Source organism: Megalopta genalis, chromosome 14 (assembly GCF_051020955.1).
Source record: "Megalopta genalis isolate 19385.01 chromosome 14, iyMegGena1_principal, whole genome shotgun sequence".
Taxonomy (NCBI): Eukaryota; Metazoa; Arthropoda; class Insecta; order Hymenoptera; family Halictidae; genus Megalopta; species Megalopta genalis.
In genome coordinates, this window is record NC_135026.1 from 1714917 (window position 1) to 1731370 (window position 16454).

A 16454-nucleotide genomic window follows, 5' to 3' on the forward strand; every position below is an offset into this window, starting at 1 on the left:
CCAGCACAATGAAATTGGCACAATTGATATAATTTTGAACAACCTATTTAATATTAAATAATTTCGAATTAACCATACCGTCTTCAACGCTCATCTTCTACCGCGTACGTGTCGTTCATTTTTGTATCGACGACAATGAACTTAGCTGTTCGAGTTCGATGCTGATTCGGTTGAACCACTGCGCGACGAACCGCACGCAATCTGTGCATATTTACACCGTCGCACATTGATGCGATCTTATGAACATTCGGGACAATAATCATAACTCCTAAACTAATTAATTTTCGACCTAAGTAAGTTAATAATTTTCTAAGGGGAATACAAAAATGAATCGATTTGTTCATAAATAATATACAATTACGCTAAAAAATTGCAATGATTTTGTTTTTTTGTTGAATAAAAAAATCTTTTATGAACATTTAGTATTGTAATTTTTTCGAAACTGTGTACGACTAATTTTTTTTCGAAACATTTTCTATTAAGAATTAATAAGACACATTCTAATATATAATAATACATAAACAAGCAACAAATATTTCAATGTAACAGGCTAATAAATAATATGAGATTGTGTATGAAAATATGTACAAAAATCAGACATCAATAGGATATTCTTTATAAGATCTTTAGAAGTATTTATTCTGGAAGCTTTTTGTGTGAATGTGCTTTAACCTATGGTTAATATTCACACATAGAAGGCTGAAAAATTTTTCTAAACCTCTGTAAACTTCTTCTATGCAATCGTTTAAATGGAATATATTCTGAATTAAACGAAACAGATCCATTTTTTTCTTATTGAAGAACAAACCCATTTCTCAAGAATATCCCGATTTGTTTTCGGACGCGCTACTAAAAACCATGATTATAATTACAAATGCAGGCAACTGTAAGAAAATTTTGTATAATAATGACGAATAGTTTTCCGTTAAGATCCCAAGACATGTTTTACCTTTTTTGAGAAAAGTTAAGTTAAAGATAATCAAACGTATATATAATAATAAGTTCTCAATAGATGTGTCACTTCGAGACAATAAAACAATAAGTAATTAAACTATTTTAAAATCAAAATGGCAAGTGTTTAGTACCTTCAATTGAATAATCTATTCATATTTATATTGTACTTCGCCGTGTACTTCAGATAACTTGATGTTTTCTTTATTAATTGTTTAGATATCAATAAAGACTCTAGATTACGATTATATTATACAAAAAAATATTGATTTCTGATATTTTTTCATTGCTCGCATCACTGTGTGTCGCACTGTATTTGTCGCTAGGGTCATCCTTACAATAATCCTAATATTAAATCTGTCACCTATTTTCTATTGTCTCCCATGCAGCACCGTTGGTTAGGACATTAACCACGGTCGAGTTATTAATATAATAACCTAGTCCTGTTAATATTCAAATATTCCACTTATTTTCCTGCCCTAACCAATGGCCCACGATAAATAAATCTTATTGTGTTTAATTCTGTGTTATTTTTTATGTTCTGAGTATACATATTTTTGTCATTAGTTAAATGCTCAATTCAACTACTGATTTTTTTCACGTAACTGGACACAATCAGTTAGACAATGAGATTATTTACTCTATTGCTAATTTAGCCTCACATTGGATTCCAACGGATCCCTATTTGTAATAAAAACAATTTTCTGATATCTGTTTTGATTTTTTTTAATTTAACTTGACATTAAATGCAACAAACAGTAACTCCTCGCCGGACATGGATAGCATTAGCTTCAGTTATCACTGTTGCATATATATAATCAAATATTCGAAATTAGTGATTCTCCTCTTAGTTGGAGGCACTCGTTAGTTCATTGGGTAAAAAAGGCAGATAAAAAGTGTGTAAGACCAATATCACTGATTTCTTGTTATTCAAACCATCGAGCTTTTAATTAGAAATAGATTACATTGATGGATTGAATACTTCCTGATGACGAAAGTGAATTCAGGAAGGATAGATGTTGTATTGACAATTTGAATCAAGAAGAATAGTAACGAATTAATTTAAAAATGCTATGACATACACATGAAAGACTCGACAACTTTAAATTGGACATATATCGAATAAATAAACGATACATAATTCATAGTTTAGTTTATTTTCTTGAAAAATACGGTTAATACTTTTATGAAAATTTGTTGAAAAATGTACAAGTTTAATTTTTCATTCGTGTGTGATCCTCCATTTACTTATATTGTATGTTGTTTATCAGTCGATGGATCTTTGACATTTTTGGCTGGAGGCTCGGCAACGCCATATACGATCGAGCTGGCAAAAGTGTAAAAACTATAGAAGAAATGTTAATAAATTGTGTCACATAATAATATAATATAAATAAGAATTATTAAAACACCAATGCGAACTGAATATGTTTACTATAAAAAATAATACTACATTGTACCACAACGCAGGAGCCAGAACATGTATTCTAGCGTTTAGAACCAGCCCCATCGTCGGAACATTGAATAAAGCTAATGTGATGCCATTGTCCTTCGGAAGAAAACAACTAAGTCTTAACTATGCCGTCGCATTAGCTGCAACTCTTACCAATCCAACATATCAACTTCTAGGTACCAATAATGAACATAAACAGCCAAACCAAAAACACAAATTACCACAACCCTTCAATATATGGATTCAAGAATACCTTGAAGATATCGGATTACCGCTCCCTGATATCAAAACGAGAAGACAACTTAAGATTCCATCCTGGAAGATCCAATCATTCAAAACAACCCAAACCAATAATATGAACGAAGAAAAAGAGCAACCCAAAACAAATGTAACCAAACACACAAATACACAACAGCTCCGCATAATGACAGATGTATCCCAATCGTGAAGTGAATCAAAATACATAATCGAAACACCTAAAAAGCGGATATCCCACATACTGCCCAACTATTTTTCAAGCAGCTTCTACAAATTATATACCATTCTAAAGGTTCTTGAATCTAAATACATTGTCCATACAACAGAAATCGAAATACCAACTATCATCCCTCCTGATAACGCGAACCCCATAGCCCAAGAAATCTTGGAAATTCTATAAGAAATGGATAATAGAGGGCGATCCTTAGAAATACTATTCGACAGAACACCTCTGACTCCCAAAAACATTCCAGTATCCACAGAAATATACAATTCAACCCTACAACGGGCTTACCATAAAGATCTCAAAGCAGTAATTACAAACAAAATGAAAATAGAGTGGAATTCAACATGGAAAAGTATCAAACCTTCAACAGAGGTACACCTTGCCCAAGATAGTATATTTGATAAGAGTCCAGCAAATACAACAAACAGGAAGAATCAAGTAATACTAACGAAACTAAGAATCGATCATACCAATTACACCCACATTAGTCTAATAAAAGAAGAAGAACTCAACGAATGCGACATCTGTATCATGAAAATCACTGTCAAACACATTTTAGTCGACTGCCCAAAATATCAAAACAAAAGAAGGCAAAACAAACTATCCAACAACCTCAAGAAGTTATTCAACAAAACTGAAGTCATAAAACCTCTTATGAAATTCCTAAGCGGCATCAATCTTGTTCAATCAATCTAGACTAAAACAACAAACACAATGAAAACATATTTATATATATCATATGGATTATATGTGTATTCAATATAGTCGTTAATAACCCAAAGAGGTGGATACGACTTTAAATAAATGAAAACAAATACTACATTGTATAATAAAACAATGTTTCGCTATTCGAAAAATGGTATTATAAAGTGGTAGATACAGAAAAGAATAACACAACTGTCCATAAAAATAATTATACTTTATACTATATTTCTGCACATGTTTCATAAATACTATTTCCACCATTTAAATATTCGCACCGAATACACTTACTGCCTCCATATAATATTCAGCCCTCGTAGTAGATATGAAATATATAAGATCTTTGCTTCTTACTAACGTGCCTACATTCGTTACAACGAAGTGTATCGGCTGCCATAAACAAAAATGAACAAAGAATGCACACGCAATAAAATATTTCAAACAAATGTAGCTCTCTTAAGTCAATTAAAAAAAACTAAAAATATACGAATTTGAGATAAAATCAAACATCCGAAATTTGTAATTGTTATTACTCGTCAATCAATTATCTTTTTCCACTGATTTGATTTCAATGGAATAGATGGAAGTATTCTTATGAGATGATCTTTGTGCTCTGGATATTTAGATTCTCCAAAGTCTTTCAAGAAATCTTTGGTCTTGCCGACCAGATCTAAAATCGCAGCTTGTTCTCTATTCAAAAATTGAATTTGAAACAACGCAGGAAGATTAATCAAGTTCGACAAGAATCCATATCCTGTTGAGGGAGAAATGGTTGTTACCGTCCATTAGTTATAGAGAAGTAATACATCCCTGTGAAGTGACCTGATGAGTGAGGACTTTTATAATCAACTGTAGATTTTCTGACTGAGGATCAATCACTGGGAAAGTTGAGAGAGTTCAGAATTAGAGTGAACAGGTTTTGCAGGAAGGAGATCCATCTTAGACACCATCAGACGTTATTAGATCTTGCAAAGTATTATGTATGAATTAATCATGGCTCCCTGCATGACCGTCTCATCTAAATGTGATTTTACGTTATCTGTGAGAATTTTAACGTTCGTTACCAATTCGGCCATTCTAATCTCAGTCTTAGTCAGGTGAATTTCCGGAATATAGATGACAGAATGGCCAATATCCAGAAAATCCAGTGCGATTCCTATATGATTATGGGTGCAATTCCTCGTGCAAAATCTTTAAGACCTAATCGGACTAATTTATGCAATTTTGGAATAACATGATCCCATAGATTATGAGAGCGCTCGCACTCCAGCTTCGTCACAAAGGAAAAAGCGGCATTCAAGTCATTAAAAATTGCATCTTCATTTTCTGTATGCCGCAGATATTTCCATGTCAATTCTTCTCTCGGAGAATTTTCTTTCTGATAAGGATAAAACTCAGAAAATTCTTCGATTACCCGTGGTTTGACATCAGCAGTATCTGAAGGAAGAATCAGATTTTGAAGAGGAGGATTTAGGTTTTCTTTTTCAGAGAACTCGTCAGAGAATATATGTAGGTCGTCCGGAGTTTGTCTTCCGTCTGAGGAACATATTTGTTTATCTTTCGCAGATGCAGGTGAATCATCTTCAACTATAGAAATTTTAGTATCGTGATAGAACAAATGTTCTAAGTCTCCCAAGTCGAAGATTTTCGTCAGTTTATAAACAGTTATGAGAGAAATTGTACAAGACGAAAGATAAAGAGATAGGTTATCAAGAGCTCTGGCAGGGAAATTCGAGCAGAGGAATGACTATTGGTAAGACTGACTGAATGATTGTTCATGATGCGATAGTAGGCTAAAAGAAAAGGTCCATCGAAATAAAACCAGTAATATTATATGTTTTTCATGAACATGTACAATAATGTATGCAAACAAAACTTAATAACATTGCTTTGAAAGTAGTAATGAAGTAAAAATCGTACAATCCTTAATTCTTAATATTAATTATGTTAAAATTACAGTTAGTATTTTCCAAATCAAAATAGACCAATGCTTTATCAAATTTGGTGCATATGATCGTGTGTATGTTCGATTCTTGGGCATTATGTCCGATTATAAGCTCTCATTTATCTCATACATCAATGAGCTATTAATCATATGTCACAGGCCCTCAATATAATTACAGTAGAGCACCGATTATCTGACTTGATTAGGAGACAAAGTTTCGATAATCGATTTTTCGGATAATCGGCCTGGAGAAATCAAATTTTTAATTGTATGATAAATTGTGATTGTGTGATAAAATTCTATTTCATTATGATATTATGTCCACTCCAATGCAATGCGTAACGCATTTTCAGCTTCACTGTGTGTTGGACTCGAAATACATCCCATCGTATCTTCATTTATGCTGACATAATAATTTCAAAACCTGGATTATTTTTATCTATGTTCATCCATATTTGAATATTGCTGCTACGACAGTTTCCGGAATTAGATGCAGTAATTTCTCTTTAATTCGCGCTCACACTGCGCACAGAAATAGACAATTTGGGAAGAGGAGATACTAGTTCCAGAGCTATCAGTAAGGTGGAAGGGATTTAGGACAGTATTCCAGTTGCTAGATTGTTTAGTTGAAAGTATTTGCTTCTTAAAAATTTCTTGACAACTACATACTACTACTACTCGATGGTTCAGGGGTAAGTGCTAAGCGGTCAATCACAGTTCTCCTACCAGAAGGCACCCCTGCTTTCCCCACTCCATGGTCAGATCCTTCAAAGAGACTATTCTTGTTTTTTAAGTTAGCCGTACGATGTTTGGACGATTGTCATACTTGAAAATTTCTATCTTTCCAAAAAGTGTATCAAATACCCACATAACTTTGAGATGTCCCGCATCATCTGAGATTTATCCGTTGACAGAAACTACGCCTTAAGAAACTACGCGAACCTATAACCCTACCATAAATTGACTGAAAGCAAAGTAGTGTCAAGCTATGTCCTCAGATTTCTTTAAAAATTAAGCTGTTGTTAACATGCTAACAGGGATATTGGGAATGGATAGATTGGAACTCTATAAGCTCTACAATTAACGTTATAGTTGCATTTTGTTATTATTGAATTATAAAGCGCTGTCTTCTTTTATTTGTCCTTCTTTACGAAGGTGGTCTTTTGAGTTAGTCTGTTAGTTCTATTACTTCGGATGAAAGTAAAGTATTTTAAGCTGAAGGAATGTAGGCATCATCGTGTGATCAAACTAATACATGTTCATGTATTGTTTGTGTGTTTTTTGTATGTACTAAATTAGTTACATGTGCTTCTTGTCAGATTTAGCTGTATAGGTACAATGTATGTGCTCTGTTTGTCTATAACTCGTATCATATTCTCCTTTTGTTTTGCAGACCTTTGTTGTATTAAAACTAATTGAACTGTTAAAGAAATGCATTAGTATAACTTTTTGTCCTTGAATTGCATAAATTTTTCCACAAATTCATATAAAACCGTATTTTTAATCAAACAAATAATAGAAATAATTTAAAGAATACTTCATTCTCCTTAAATAACACAAGTGTAACATCTCATTTCTCAAATAGAACCTCTAGCAAAAAGTTTCCGTTCATATACACTAATATAAAATTTACAAATAGTATTCGCATTTGCGAGTTATGGAATGTTCTTGCATGCAGGTAAGTCGAATAGGAATCTAAATAGGATCTAAATAAAGTAAATAAATACAAAACATAACACAATCTTTCATTTATAATCAAGTAGAAACCACAGAGAAAACAAAAAAAATGTTATGTAGAAAAAAGATTCCGGTCAATTCAAATCTTGGAAAAAGGTATCCGATTATTGAGTTATTAATATTTTATTACATTATCACATGATCGTGCGACACTTTTAATACGTTGGAGCATTGATCATACTCAGTTTTCACAATCTTTAGGCGAAATTTCTTTCCACGACAATATGATTGCATGTCGAAGTTCCTCTTCAGTTTTTCGTTTTTTCTTGTGAATTAATTTTTTTCATTTTGCCCACATGTTCTCGATTTGGTTGAAATCAGAACTGTTTGCAGGCCACTTCAATGTTATAATATGATTTTGCTCTAAATGGTCTTTTGCTAGTTTCCTGTAATTTCCTGTTACAGCTAGCGGTGTCACCTCGAAAAATGAAATCCGGACCATTCCTTTATAATTGGAATTAAGAACTCTTCTAAAATATTAATATATGTTTTTGCGTTCACGTTCTGGGATCCTACTCTCTGGTCTGATCCCACTCGTTCTGGTTCCCACACACTTTCTTTTCCATTATATAACTCCATATCATATAAGATTTTGGTTTATAATTTATGTAATCTACATTAAATTTGTCCTTAGATCTTCGCCAAACAAATTTTCCTTCGTCATCCCCTGCTCCAAGGCAAACATGAGACTCATCACGAAATATTATATGTATTACATCGCTCCACAGTCAAATTTTGCGTGTTCCTTACACCATTTTAAGTCTTTCGTCTTCTGTTCCGTTTTTTTAATATCATTTTTCGTACTCTGACTACATTCTATAATTTCTGCAACTTTTATTTGACTTGCTTGAAAAGTTCGATTACTCTTAACTTTAAATATGCGTCGTGTGCTATAGATATTGTGACGTTGCAAGTTTTGCCCTGTCCCTCCCCATGAGAAGACAAGTTTAAAGTTCGAGCGCTAGGATTGGAACGTGACAAAGTGAACAACAGTTGAACAACAGTACTCAGCAGTACCCCCCCCCCTAAAAAAAACATTTGCAATGTAATAAAAAAAACACCAAGTAGTTGAATTCGTTTTGGATTCTGGTTCGAGGAACAAATTTCGAACAAATTAACCCACAAGAAACATCCATATCAATGAATTCACTCAACATGGAAAGCAAATAATCCCCCAAAGAAACTTCCATGTTATTAATAAAATATTCAAAAAATGTCCACGAAATGTTAACGCCCTCTTTCCTAAAAAATGCTTCCAGATACAAAAAATGAAATATTAATCCACAACTAAAACCTCAGTAAAATGTTAATCATCGGAAGGATATAAAAAACAGTCTAAAAGGTATTTATTACCATTTAATTTCATTCGAAGAAAGTATTATAATCAGAAATAGTTGTCCACTTTATATTGGATATGAATTTGAAAAGATACTGAAATCAAACGTAGTTGTTTCATATATACAGTGTGGTCCATAACCAGCTAATTAGAAAATCACGACAAAACATTAATATTTTAAACGGATTCACATATAACAGATACCTGGCAAAACCAGGACAATTATACCTAAGATGGACTTGGCGTACCGTTTTCATCGAAATCGGACAGTTGACTTGTAGTGTCACGTATCCTCGATCATGGAATGTAGATCTATATCTTAATACATATTTTATGACATTGAATCTTATTTTAAAAATTTAATGATTTGGAGTTTAATATTTTCTTGATACTTGACAAACGTTTAGTACTGTTTAGAGTTCGAGTGTTTTGTTATATTCTTTTCAATGGTTTAGATTCTTTGGAAACTTTAATATTGTTAGGGGTTTCTTGAATTTAAATATCGCATCAGCTTCACTTTTATTTGTTACATCAAATTCGAGGCTATTTTGATAAAAAAGACTGCCCGCCAAGTCCAGCTTAGGTATAATTTTTCTGGTTTTCCAAGTATCCGTTATATGTGACTATGGAGTGTTATGGAGCACACTGTACAGATTAACTACTTTTGATTTTAGTGCTTTCTTCAAATTCAGATCAAACATAAAATGGACAACTACTTCTGATTTTAATACTTTCTTCGAATAAAATCATATGGTAATAAATACTTTTTGGAGTGTTATTTTTTATATCCTTCCGGATTTTAAAGTTTTGCTAAGATTTTTGGGGATTAATATTTCATTTTGTGTATTTGGAAACATTTTTTGGGGTGAAGAGGGCTAATATTTTTTGTAAGTTTTTTGAATAGCTCATTAATGACTTTGAAGGATTAATTACGTTCCATTATTATGGAAATGCTTCTGGATGGTTATTTGCGTAAATTCATTGATGTAAAGGATTTTTCTACCTTTTTATCCATTAGACTGCCGACATTTTTCTACTGCAATTACAATATTTTTACCCGGAATATTTGTATACACCTAGGTTTATTCTATCGCGTAGAGTACTCGAAATTTATAAATCGTCATAACTTTAAGTAGTTAAATTTTCGTCTACATAAACTATTATATTTTCAATAACTATAATTCAATATATTTTTATTTATAATGTGATATACATATGTTATACTATTAGTAACGTAATAAGCTTTTATCTAACATGTAATAGTTCAGATTACTTTGTCTTTTCGCTTTTCTCATCATACCGATTCATACCAAACTTCGCTCTGCACCGATCTAACCGAACCTCGTTCATCCGCGCATACACGTGGCGCCAACAACCCATATGGATGTCATAATTACTATTTAATAAAAACAATGTTTTTGTAATTTAAAAAATCATTATATTTTATATAGATAGTATAAACATTAATATTTCTTAATTGCATGTAGGATAAATAGGATAAATAGCAGTATATAACTGTACGCGTTTTCGACCTTTTGTCGTATTATCGACATTCCGTAGTGGATGTGCATAACGCATAAATTTATAGAAGTACCTCTTCATATCCTATATTTAATACGAAGTATATATTTCAATGATTTCATTTAAGTTGGATAGGTTATCAGAAAGTTAATTTGGTATAAATATATTCAAATCAGTTTCCGTGTATTTCAAACAAACTCTTTAACGCTCTGACAATTTTTAATTGGATAACTAGATAAATAAACAATGTGAAATGCAAGTAGAAATTCATTTGAATCTAAGTTGCAACTAATATAGAGATATATAATATAGAAAAATTATTCTTAATGTGTCATTAATTGGGACCTTCGCATTATTAGCGTCATTTGTACTTTTTAACCTATTTGTTCAAAATTTGACGGATTTTAACATTTATGTTAAAGTATGTTTGGTGTATAGCAATATGTCCGCCATTCATTCACTTTCACTACGACACTTTGGTTACTATTAGTTACTAGACAAGCTTCCTATTCTACAAATCTAGGCTGAAGCTGAGCATTAAATTGACGCCACCTGCCATCTACCAGAAAAAATGTGAGAGTCACAAAAGTGTATAGTATATGCAGTATAAACATGCACATCAAATTGATATTTCGATATCTTTGCTATTTCTGTCCCTATTGACATGTTTCAGGACTTACGGTGATATTTAACAATTGGGCAATCGTTAAAATTGAATACAATATGGCTTAAAACAATAAACCGCTAATAAATGTTTTTGCCGTTTTGGTCAAGGAAAAGATCTATTCGTGAGTACATTGAGTGACGTCGCGCGTCACTCAAGTATTTGGCACGAGACAATACCCCGTCGCATAATTCATATCGCTACCGAATTCCATGTCTTCTAGGCTGTATATAATTGCATTATCCGCAATACATCGACGAGTAGATATTATGTTGTTACGTTCTCGTGCATTCACGATACGAAACCCGCACAAAACCAATACAAGCGCGCCGCCGTTGATACACATTTTTTTCATGAAGATGAAAATGCATTGCGCACGCTGAACGCAGATGGTGGTCAGTCGGGATTGTAGGACTCCTCCGATATGGTGCCATTCTGGATATACCCACTAAACCCCTCCTCGAACCCCGCGTCACAGCTCACCCTGCCAAGGTGTTCCCGCAAGGTATTCTTCTCCACATTCTCCATTCTTTTCTCCACAAAGGTGGCGACTGACTACGATCATCATTCCTACACGGATTTAAGCTTTTTCAATATTTCGGAGAAAAACCATTATGACACATAAAAAATTATATTAAATTAACTCTTTTATTTTCGAAAAAATTAAAAATAATAATCCTTATTTAATTAACCCTGATACAAAAGGTACAAAAGTTACTTTTACTTAAAATAATATTATTTATTTCTTTTACAATACATTTTAAACTTATTAAATTTATTCTTAAATAAATACTACAACTTATAATTACATAATTACTTTTTTTAAATATATTAAATTAACACTTCAGGGCCCGTTCTGTTATTCAGACCTCCTGTTTCCAAGAAGACAGGTGTAGACTGTATAAGTCAGGTTCATTTTTGGCAAGGCACACTTCTGTGTCATAAAGTTATTGCACCATTCATTACACCCCATCTTTCGTCCGAATCCTGATAGTATCCGAAACATAATCCGAGATACTGAATCACATACATTTACGACTAATTGTCGCGTTGAGATCTGTACAAAAAGTTGTTGGATGACCAACCATATTATAAAACGCTGCTTCATTGTCCACATTGAGTCAGTTGTTTTCGATGACAACTTTCGCTTGACTGGATGAGATACGTACCTGGGTTACTCAGCCTTCTTGCGATATCACTCGTCACCATGTTCGTTGCGGAACGCGGCCTGCCGATTTCTCTTCCCTTAAATCGCGGGATGCGGATCGTATAAAAACGGTTAGTTATGTTCTGCACTACGAAATTGCAATGTACCCTTACTCCTACTGCAATCTGCCAATTGTTACTAAGGTATTTCCGTCACTATGGGCATAAACTCAAAAAATTTGAAAGTGCTCCTCTACCGAATACAGTAATTTCTTCACGAGTGTCGCGGAATCGAAATTTAAAGTGTATTTCAAGAGACCATCAGACACGATTCTTCTAACCTCTGTACCAATGTACCTCTGTAACCTCTTCTAACCGGTGTACATTAATATAAATGCACATGCCATGATTGTACGGTTACAAGCCTAACATGTACCTACAGCGCACGGTTTTTCTTACCTGACTTACACCCAAGCAGACCAATTTGTTTTGTCTTCCGGAAATTCGATTCAAAGGAATAGGCCATAACTATTCGAACTGCATCGCGGTCGCTTATTCTACATGAATCTAAAGCAACTACTAATTTTGGGGTAATGACCATCTGTTTTCCTCGTCTTTTCTTGGGGTTACTCGGCCCAGGTATTTTGCAGTCTAATGCCTCGGTGTCGTCACCGTTAGACACCTGAGATTCTGTCAGTCCTAACGCGGCTTCCGTCGCTTCATTACTAGACGATGATTCTATTTGTACTAAATCTATAACGTAAATATACATATATATGAATTACCATTAGTCGATGATGTCTAAGCCCGTAGTAATCGCATCACCTCTTGTTTCTTCACTAGATCTCATCGAACCGGCTCGTCCTCTTTTGCTTTTGTTTTGCCGGTGGACTATCTTATCTTCCTCTTCGGAAATTATTTCTATGGCATTCGCATGTGCCATATCAAATAAGTCATCTAATGAATTTACAAATTCCTATTCTTGCATCTGTTGTAGATCACTTCGGCGATTCGCGGTTTTGTAGAGCGTTCGCCTTATAAAGTTTCTCCACTATAGTTACACGATCCGATTTTTGTTTTACTAGAATTCTCACCCTTTCCCAGAAAATGTCCACTTCATTAATTACTAACATCGAACTGTCATATATAAATTTAAATTGACTTTTCGCATATTGTAGAACAGCACATGCAAAACTTGTCCGTTGCTTAACACCAACAATTTGTGATTCATAATGATCCAATAAGAATAACTTATCAGTGCTTTTGTCTCAATCTTATTCGACTCATTGTATTATTACCAATGCGAATTGTACAAAGTTTCGGCTTGGACTGAAGCGAGTTTTCTTGTTGAAGAGCATACGAAAGATATAAACGTAGGTATAAATGTAAAATAGAGGAAAATGTTTAAAAGATCTAACATAAAAACTCCGGGGGTTAGTTTATTAGGCGAAAGATTAGCAGGTGATCGCAGTAAGCACAACCGTGCTGACAGTTACCTTCATTTCATATTCCAGTATTCTCATACCCATATACGCTTAGACTTTCCAATAAACTATTCAAACTTATAAGTAGATATTGTTATCAAACAGTCAAGAAATGATACTTTTATTAGATAATAATAGTTTTTTCAGCGACAATGTTGAAATGGAGTTACAGATAAAATTGGAATAAAATTAAAGAAATTTTAAAACTTCAAGTCGATTGTGACACGTCATTCCTACTGCCTATAGACTTCCGCTTCCGCATGAAAAAATTTCGATGGTCGAAAAATAAGGTCCACCTTAGCGAAAACTTTCAATCGAGCACGCTGCTAGTACGACCCGAGCCTAACAGGTCGATGTGAATCGGCCCTAAACCGGGAGTACACAGCCACAGTGACTGGTATCCCCCAGCGAGCGGATAACCTCCACCCCCCTCTTTTCTACCCGTGAGAGGATATACTCCATAAACAAGGGGCCCTTAGCCAGAATTGCTCCGTTCGTGGAGGACTAAACTCTGTTCTCCCCCCTTCGCCCTTATCACTTATCCCGTTCACCCCTACTTTAGTCAAGGTCGAAGCAGGACCCAAGAGGCACAAACGCCGAAGTGAGAGGATGGAGTATGTAGATTGGATCATCCTGAACCAGACGACTTCTGCAAAGTATCACCCAGCAATATATAGGTAGCGAGGGTATGAACACGGATAAGTACTTAGCTGTTAGTTAATCGTGGTTTCTGGGCCCACCCAGGTTAGATTAAAACGCAACCTTAAGCCGCAATAATCTTTTTTAAACTGGACTAACTCAGTACCATTTTGTATAGTTGAGAGAGGGACTAATCTACCAGACAATGACTAAAATGCTTTTTTCTAATAGTGATATTACTTGAAGTAACAATATAAATCCAAAACTAATGTTTTTTAACTTTTTATACATATTGTAGATCTTGATTACTTATATGCATGCTGTGAATTTCATTAAAATCGGTTACATCGCAATTTTTTGAGAATTTCAATGTTTATCCGGTAGACGTCCTGCACTTGCATAGTCGAGTGTGGTTAAATTCCATATCTACACTGGGCGTCTCTCCTCGATCTTTTAAAATTTTCTCATATAACTTTAAGGGATTTATCGCGTTGCGTCTTCAGAATTTCTTTGATATCTCCATACTGATTATTGATTCCGCGAACCGCGTGTAATAGACTAGCTCGCCTTGTGACGCTTGCAATCCTAATGACGCACACTTTGTCGCAAGTCCACTCATGCTATATAATCATTCACGAATTCTTTTTCTTCCATTTTGAAAAATTTTAAACCATTGCGTGCATCGATCCTTTGATCCTGTGCTGCTTACGCATATGTTTTTTAATTTTCGTCCAGAATTTGTAAGCATTGTTTTCTGTAGCAAAGTGCAAGGTCTGTTCATCTGATAGATGTAGTCGTATGTATGCTACGGCTTTATGATTCCTCATTTACAACTCGACCTTTAATTATTCCTTTATCGTATCTTTCGGTATCGGCTTGTTTATTGCTCGAGACAAATTATCTAGGGTAAGGATACTAATTAATTTGAGCCCGTTAATAAAGGCACTGTTAGGTAATAGCGTCCTTTCCATTTTCTATATACGACTGATTATAACTACGCTCTGCTATCAGATTATTGTTATATTTAAGCATAAATTATTTTGAGTGTTATTACGAGACTTATAGTCGCACGATTCGTTTCTTTCTGAGACTCTCTAGCAACCAGAAAGCATTCGCTGCGGGATATTCCCCATTTCTCGACTTATCACCTTAGTCAAAACAAGTGTTATCAAACTTGGCATTGTCGTTCGTAATGGTTATTATTCTTTTACCATCAGATAATTCTTGCATTATCTTTATTATTCTCAAACTCTACAACACTTTCGTCGCTTGAGTCTTTTTCGCTATCCAAGTGTCCGACGATGGATGTCTTGACAACTTTTTCCTTTCCTCGTAGTTTTTATTTTCCTCTTTCCTTCTAATTCATCATGTTTCCATATGCACTTTCCAGCTCCTTTCTCAATTTTATTAGTTTCTTTAACTGATTAATAAATTCTAATTGGCTTTCGGCCGTCAGATGGCACTGCAGGACACAACTTTTTTCTGTCTTACATATCTCTATGCTGTATGACGTATGACAGGAAGTTACAGAGAAACCCTCATCTCCCATGCCTTTGTCTTCTTTCTTGACTTAAAGAAAACACATACAAATACTCGCACACGCATGCATACACATACATGTCACACGCATATCGATTCATATAATGAACTTCAAGTTACAAATGAAAATTAATCGTTCATCACTTCTTATTGTTCTTTTATTAAATATTCTGTATACCGGGTGTTCGGAAAATTGTGGTACAACCGGCAAGGGAGTGATTCTACATGCAAATATAAGTCGAGTAAGAGGAATAACAGTTTTTTATTTAATGCTCCGTTTTCGAGAAAAATTAGGTTGAAAAAGTAATGCTATTGAATAGGAATCAACTGGCGCGTCTGTTCATGATATTCCAATTCTACTTCTCGTCATATTACAAGCCACACGAATTTGACACATCTCTCAACTCTGCGTGTAATTTGTAAATACATAAGTTATTGTTACACATTGGATGTGACTGTTCTATTATTTCCGTTTCTCTATAATCGGCGGCAAAACTCATCTACGACTAGTGCGAAACACTCTCTATATTATCGAAAAAGTCGTGCAGCAAATTGAAGAAAGACGAAAACGTTTAATTAAAAAATTTGACATCCAATCGATACCCTTCTTCTCTGCGTTCGGAAGACTAAAAAAACATAGTAGGGTAGAATGGGGTAATGACGGTTAGCAGGTAGTAACAGTTAGCATTGTTATTACCAAATAGTAGTTCTGAAAATCGTCACTATTTTTTAACCGAATCCTAACATTTTGTTTCGTCGCGTCGCTGATGTAACATTTTTCCTACAGCGTGAATGTTTTAAACTATAATTCTATCGTACTGGTTATTTGATTTTTATTGATTTCTGTTTTTTT

The 16454-nt window shown here is 34.1% G+C and overlaps 1 protein-coding gene across 2 annotated transcripts in view; it reads right to left on the bottom strand.

Annotated features, from left to right (window-relative positions):
* Positions 1–16454, bottom strand: part of LOC117224051 (uncharacterized) — a 283462-nt gene that overhangs the window by 106696 nt on the left and 160312 nt on the right. The window lies entirely within an intron of this gene.